Below are 7,891 nucleotides of genomic sequence, written 5' to 3'. Positions count from 1 at the left end.
ATTGACTCATTGACTCAAATACAATCCCCCACACTAAGCATGCTTGTAGCGACAGTGGATAGGAAAAACTCCCTTTTAACAGGAAGAAACCTCCAGCAGAACCAGGCTCAGTGTGAGCGGCCATCTGCCGAGGCCGACTGGGGTTCAAGGAGACAAAGCAGAGATACAAAAAGCAGCTGTAAAAGGCGGCCCCGTCCAGGAAACACACAGCCAGGCAGACGAGCTCCAAGGCAGCTCCCATGCCAGAGGACGAAGAGAGCACATCCACTCAGTCACGGTCAGAGAAACAGGACCACACTGGAAAACAGGCCGATCTCCAACATCTATTAACAAGGGTGTTGATAGAAGCAGCACAGCTGATGTTTTTTTCCAGGATGACGTCACAGCCAAACAGGAACAGACGAGGCAAAGCTACTCTGAGGAAAAGCAGAGAGAGCAGAAGGTTAGAGATTGAACTAACAGATTCTGCAGAATAGGAGAACAGAGAGAGAATGAAGCAGAATGAAGAAATGGGGGTCCCTATGTCCTCCAAAAGTCTAAGCCTATAGCAGCATAACTATAGAGATAGCTCAGGATAACCTGAGCCACCCTAACTATAAGCTTTATCAAAAAGGAAAGTTTTAAGCCTAGCCTTAAAAGTAGACAGGGTGTCTGCCTCACGGACTAAAACTGGTAGTTGGTTCCACAGGAGAGGAGCCTGATAACTAAAAGATCTGCCTCCCATTCTACTTTTAGAAATTCTAGGAACGATTAGTAAACCTGCAGATTGAGAGCGAAGTGCTCTGTTAGGAACATAAGGAACAATCAGATCTCTGATATAAGATGGAGCTTGGCCATTTAAGGCTTTATATGTGAGAAGGAGGATTTTAAATTCTATTCTTGATTTAACAGGAAGCCAATGAAGAGAAGCCAGGATAGGAGAGATATGATCTCTCTTTTTAATTTTCATCAGAACTCTGGCTGCAGCATTTTGGATCAGCTGAAGGCTTTTAACTACAGTTTGTGGACTTCCTGATAGTAAAGAATTACAATAGTCCAGCCTTGAAGTAACAAATGCATGGACTAGTTTCTCAGCATCACCCCTGGACAGGATATTTCTAATTTTTGCAATGTTCCTCAGATGAAAGAAGGAAATTCTAGAAACCTCTTTGATATGGGATTTAAATGACAGGTCCTGATCAAAAATAACACCAAGATTTTTTACTTTATTATCTGAAATCAGTTTAATCCCATCCAAATGAAGTGACTGACTAATCAGTTTCTTTTTCAGAGACTCTGGTCCAAAGACTATAACTTCTGTTTTGTCTGCATTCAGAAGCAGAAAATTAAGAGTCATCCAGGTTTTTATGTCTTCAAGACATGCCTGTAATCTATGTAATGGGTTAGCTTCATCTGGATTTATAGACAGATATAGCTGGGTATCATCAGCATAACAGTGGAAATTAATCCCATGCTGTCTAATAATTCTACCAATTGGGAGCATGTATAAAGTAAAGAGAATTGGTCCTAGCACTGATCCCTGTGGTACTCCACAGGTAACCTTTGAGCGTGTTGAAGATCTATCATTAACATGAACAAACTGAATTCGATCAGATAGATAAGATTTAAACCAGTCTAGTGCTGTTCCTTTAATTCCAACAAAATATTCAAGTCTTTCTAAAAGAATATTATGGTCAACTGTATCAAATGCAGCACTAAGATCCAACAGGACGAGCACAGATACAAGTCCATTATCTGAGGCCATGAGAATATCATTAGTGACTTTCACCAGAGCTGTTTCAGTGCTATGATGAGCTCTAAAGCCAGACTGAAACTCTTCAAAAAGTTCATTATGGTGGAAGTGATCGCAAACTTGTTTGGCAACTACTTTCTCAAGAATTTTGGATAAGAAAGGAAGATTGGATATAGGTCTATAATTGACCAAGTCATCTGGGTCAAGAGACGGTTTCTTAAGCAGAGGTTTAATTACAGCAATCTTAAAAGCTTTAGGTACATATCCCTGTAACAGAGATAGATTAATCACATCTAAAATGGAGGAGGAGATCAAAGGGAATACCTCCTTAAATAACCTGATTGGAACTGGATCCAACATACAAGTTGAAGGCTTAGATGAAGACAATAATTTTGCTAATTCAGAGAGTTCAACTGGATCAAAGCAGTCTAAACCCGGTTCAGATTCCATGACTACCTCAGGTACAATCGCGGATAGAGGAGTGCTTATGATCTTATTTTTAATAAGATCAATCTTATTTATAAAGAATCCCATAAAATCATTGCTGCTAAGAGCAGGTGGAATGGACGGTTCAACAGAGCTATGGCTCTGGGTGAGTTTGGCAACTGTATTAAAAAGAAATCTAGGATTATTCTTATTCTCCTCTATTAATGAGGAGAAGTATGCTGCTCTTGCTTTACAAAGGGTCCTCTTATACAGCAGTAAACCATTTTTCCAGACTAGGAAGGACTCTCGCAGGCCTGTGGAGCGATATTTTCTCTCCAGTTTCCTAGCATTTTGCTTCAAAGTACGCAGCTCTGCATTAAACCAAGGAGCAAGCTTTCTATTTTTAACGGTTTTCATTTTCAAAGGAGCTGCGTTGTCTAAGGCAATACGCAGAGAACTAGCAACCCCCTCAACAAAATCATCAACCTGTGAAGGGGAATAAGCTAAGCTTTTGCACTCTGCAGCACTGCTCAGTGACACAGAGCAGAGAGAAAGTGAAGCAGATTCTTTAAAATTTATAACTGCACTATCTGATAAAGATCTACTAAAATTGAACCTTCTTTTGGGGGAGGAGAACTCTGTTAAAGTAATCCTGAAGGTTATTAGAAAGTGGTCAGAGAGGACAGGGTTGTGAGGAAATACTGTTATTTCTTCACATTCTATGCCGTATGTCAGCACAAGATCCAAAGTATGAAGATGAGAATGCGTGGGACTATTCACATTTTGAACAAAGCCAATAGTGTCTAAGATAGCATTAAAGGCTGCTCTTAAGCTATCACCTTCAATGTCAGCATGGATGTTAAAATCTCCCACTATGATGACCCTGTCAGTATTTAATACCAAATCAGAAAGGAACTCTGAAAACTCATCATATGAAATATGAACAGGCCCCCCCCCCTTCGAGGTATGAGTCCAGGGGAGCGGCTTATTCAGCTTCCACAGACTCACACACTTCATGCTTTGTGTGTCAAATGAGACGCATCAAAAGGCTACTAATTTACAAGGAAATGGTGGGCCTAGCTTTTTGTCCTGTTTCCATTAGCATTGTGTAAGAAGGTGGTATTGAAGGGGATGGGGGTTGATCTGAAAAGCACGGCTCTTTCATGTCTTCAATTGGACTGACTAGCACTCTCACAGCTCAAGTAAATAGTAGATATCAGACACATTATATTGGTGACGCCCATTAACAGCAGAAAGCCAGGAGAAAAACTGATTTGTTCTCTAAATTCAGTCACTCAACCATCTGCAGAAGGAAGAGAAAAACAAATCAGTACAGAGAAATGCCATTTTAAGGTGCTTTTGTCCTTTAGTTTGGCCTTATTTCAGCTAAAATACTGTGTGATTAGCACTGTAGGTATTCTCTTCAGGAGGAGCTAACAAAAACACAACACTGTGAAAAAAGGAGCTGGACTCATAAAGGTTTCATCAACTGACTTCATTTCATATGAAAAGAACATTGAATAGAACATACAGGTGCAATAAATATACACATGCACAAGGTATTTATGTTAAATCAATATATGCTATTAAAACTCAGTGTACTGAATACTATATATATATATAGATATAGATACCTATATCTATATATATATATATATATATATATATATATATATATATATATATATATATATATAAATATGCATATATATATATTTATATATATATATATATATATATATATATATATATATATATATATATATATATATATATATATATATATATATATATATATATATATATATATATATATATATATATATATATACATATAAACACCCAGTGTTGGGAAAGTTCTCTTTCTATGTGAACTAGTTCAAAGTTCAGTTCACACATTTTAAAATGAACTAGTTCAGTTCATAGTTCATAATTCAAAACCAAAAAATGAACTAGTTCATAGTTTTTTTTTCATATATTGCTCAATTACTCCATAGCCTACTGTAGAACCACAGACAGCAATTATTTTATCAGTTGTAACTCTGAAACTGTGCGTCAGATTTCATCTTCATATCCAGTTTTGAATCCTTATCCAACCAGGGTTTACATTAGCATTGAGGGGACAGCATTTCCCCATTGCTGCTTTAACGCTTTGTTGCTGTCCATTCACTTCACACTAGTAGCAGCTGCAGCTTTCACCCCTACAGTATATTCTCAAAAACATCAGGAAAAATGTGCTGCTTGAATGGTCTTTTTTATGAGGAATTATTAAAAGAAAAACAGGAAAGTAGTCTTTAAGGTGCAAATGTTTTTTTTTATTTTTATGTTTTTTTCCATTTGAAATCCCATTTCAGTACATACTAAAAAGGAATACTGGAATCCTGGAAAATGATACCAGGCAGGTTTAACAAACAAGTTACATGGATAGTAAAACCCTCAAGAACAGGGGTCTTCTATGTTTTCCAGACCAAGGACCCCCAAACTGATGGCGAGATGGAGCGGGGACCCCCTAACTATATATATTGTATGAAATTGTGTCCTATAGTCACTCTATTACAGATGGAGTAATGTAAAGAAATTAATTTCTCCCTGGGATTATTAAAGTTTTTCTGATTCTGATTCCTGGTTGTTGTGAAGGAAACGGTGCCCAGCTTGAAAGAGCTCCTGTGTGTCGCTGAATGTGTACATTGATGACTGAAAGACATCTTTTGTCTCCATTTATCTGTTTACTACAGTGTGTTGATTTCATGTTAATGTGGATTTAAAGACATTTCAATTAGTGGGGGAAAAAATTGCAGGGGGGGAATATAAAAATATCAACTAACCATGCAGACCCTCATGCAGTACCTCCGTAGACCCCCTAGGGGTCGCGGATCCCCTGTTGAAGACCTCCGCTCCAGAAGATTTTACTAACACAACCTGAGGGACCAGGCTGAGGTAGGAATTTAAGATTACTGAAGTGCAGATTTTTTTACTGAAAGCCGGCGGGCAAATTTGTTGCCATCATCCTCACCGACCACCTGGTCATAAAACAGTTTTAAGTGATCATACTGCTGCTTTGTCACCTCCACGGTCGCCTCCATGCTGCTATGGCTTCCACGCTGCATTTTGTTTTGATGACACACGCGGCTGTAGGCTACGACACTGGTAGCTGGTGTTGCCAGATTGGGTGTTTTTCCCGCTACATATTAAGGCCTGTTTACGGTGTGATTTAGCCGGGGTTTCGCCTGGAGGGCTCTATAGAAATCTGGCAACCTATTGAACGGAGCTGAACTGAGAGAGCGTGCCGTTCACAGACACCAGAATGAACAAGTTCACAATAACGTTCATCAGGCAGTAATGCAGTACGTTCAGTTCACGTTCGCCCAAAATATGAACGAGTTCATGAACTTTCGTTCAATGAACGCGTTCAGGCACAACACTGTAAACACCTTTATTTGGGTGTGATTAATTATTTCACAGTCCTAATTTATTTATATTTACATACATACTTTTATAATATGAATATTATTGTTATAATAAAATATGAAATACTGACAAAAAAGGCTTATTGTGTGGCAACCTCTTGGTGTAGAAGCATAATCCAGGTTTCAAATTAAAGGTAACACTTTGAAGTTTCATGTAGACTATTCCGATTATATATCAGGGGTAATTACACAAAAGTTCCTATTTTTAAACCATTATAAAAGTGGCATTTATTTGCTATTAAAATTGGTACAATAGTCCCCTTCACAAGTATAGATGTAGCATATTGAAATCCCCACCTACACTACTGTGATGGTATACACATGGAAGACAGAGATTTAAAAAATGACCCAAAAAACATAGCTTGGCTAATGCCCTTTGAAAAGGACGGTTTTATTGAGCTTCTGTGTAATGTACAAGAGAGCGTTGTCCACAAGGCCATCAAAGCGGACAGGAAGGTAGCTGTGGTCATGTACTAGTGCAGGAATGTCAGCAAACGGGGATGGAAGATCTTCTCCTCCTGCTTACACATTATATAACCTGCAGAAACAAAAACAAAAGTGACCAACAACAATTCACAGTGTATAAGATTGGTATATCAATATGTGATTAAATTTCAATGATACACATGCCCTTTGAAGATGAGCTGGAAAGTTGAAAATGTTTGGCACAACACCATCTTTAAGTTGTCCAAATGAAACTAATACAAACTTATAAATGCTTTGAGTCAACAACAATCTTGTAATACTATTATGTCATAGCAAAAGTCTGGCATCTTCCTTTTAATAAACCCAGCAAATTCCTGTAACATAATGTAAGATGTGTTGACAAACCATATCGATTGGAAATCATGTCAAATTCTGCCTCTTCCACTGATGTAAAGTTGCTGGTTAATGTTAGCAGCTAGCTAAACTGTAACGTTAGCTGCTAACTTACTAACGTTAGGTCTCACTTCGTTAGCTGGCTAATAACAATTAGCCAGCTAACGTTAGGCTAATAATGAAAATACAACAACACTCAGATTATTGTTATTAGCCAACTAATAACTACAACCACATCCACAAAGATTGTAATTTACACCAAAGATTAATTGTCACACAATCGTTATTGGTGTCAGTAAAACTTATATAATTGACCAATAGTCTCAGACTTGATAACTTGCGCAAGTAGCCGTGATGCACAACTATGCTGCGCAATTAAGTAATTTTTCGACAAGAAAATCTGCAATTTCGACATGTTCAAGCATCAAGAATAATAGCCACGTTCATAATGTTTGTAAGAAACCAAACTGTTTGTACATCCGTCAAGAATTCAGTGAGGTAAGAGTATTTGGGTTCGTGCTGATCACTCACCTTACATTTGGTACCACAGAGCACAACAGAAAGCCTGCCTGAGGCAAGATGGCCGCCGGTGATGCCGTTTGAGACTCCGCCGTAAGACATCTAGCCTTTATTATGGATATCTATGGGGGCAACACCTTGATCATGAAGGAGGTTAACTCAGAGTGAAGCTTAGCCATTGCACCCCAGCTGTGCTGACCTTTGCAAATTCCCCAGATGTGGGAGTCTCGATTGCATACTTTGTGGTAGTGGGGGACTGTGTACTCGCTCTCCCCTGGTTTATGACCAAAGAAATACAAACTTTTTGAAGTGCTTAAATTCCTTGTTGTTTCCTACCAGACTGTCACGGCACTTGAGTGAGTGAACAGTTTAAAATATGTGCAACCCCTAAAACAAAATGGCGAAAATGTAGTCATCATTTCCAAACCCTTCATATTTCGTTTTAATGTACAAACTATGTGGAAACTTCCATTTCATGCTGTATTTTGATATTTTTTATACTACTACATCTAAAACAGAGGTTAGCAATCGAATATGAGTTTTTAAAATATATTCTAAAATATTACAATAACAGCCATACACAATCAAATGGTCTAAAAACATTAAGTGATAAAGAGCTGATCAAATGGGTTTATGAAAAATCAGAGTAAAATGCAAAATACTAATGGAATAAAACTGAAAAAAGTATATAGTTGTTTATTTAAATATAATTTTTATTATTTTATTAGTTATTGGTTTAATTTACATTGTTTTACTCTGTTCTTTCACATTGGAATCACTCCATTTTGTATGTAGGAGACACAAAATCAATAAGATTTCATACATCTTATTGATCCTTTATGATAGTTCTAGCTGTTGTATTTTTGTTTAATAAAGAAAAACCAAAAGTGCAGATTGCGAAGCATGTGTTTCTCCATTTCCCATGATT

General features: G+C 37.6%; 1 non-coding gene across 1 annotated transcript; it reads left to right on the top strand.

Annotated features, from left to right (window-relative positions):
* The first annotated feature begins 7,081 nt into the window (after positions 1 to 7,081).
* LOC119799244 lies at positions 7,082 to 7,240 on the top strand. Its single transcript, XR_005282828.1, has one exon. It is a non-coding gene; the product is annotated as a U1 spliceosomal RNA (small nuclear RNA).
* The last annotated feature ends 651 nt before the right edge of the window (positions 7,241 to 7,891 follow it).

Source organism: Cyprinodon tularosa, unplaced genomic scaffold, assembly GCF_016077235.1.
Source record: "Cyprinodon tularosa strain WSP-4 unplaced genomic scaffold, ASM1607723v1 ctg1177, whole genome shotgun sequence".
Taxonomy (NCBI): Eukaryota; Metazoa; Chordata; class Actinopteri; order Cyprinodontiformes; family Cyprinodontidae; genus Cyprinodon; species Cyprinodon tularosa.
The sequence above is the reverse complement of the archived record's forward strand: the minus strand, read 5'-3'. Positions and strand labels throughout refer to the sequence as shown.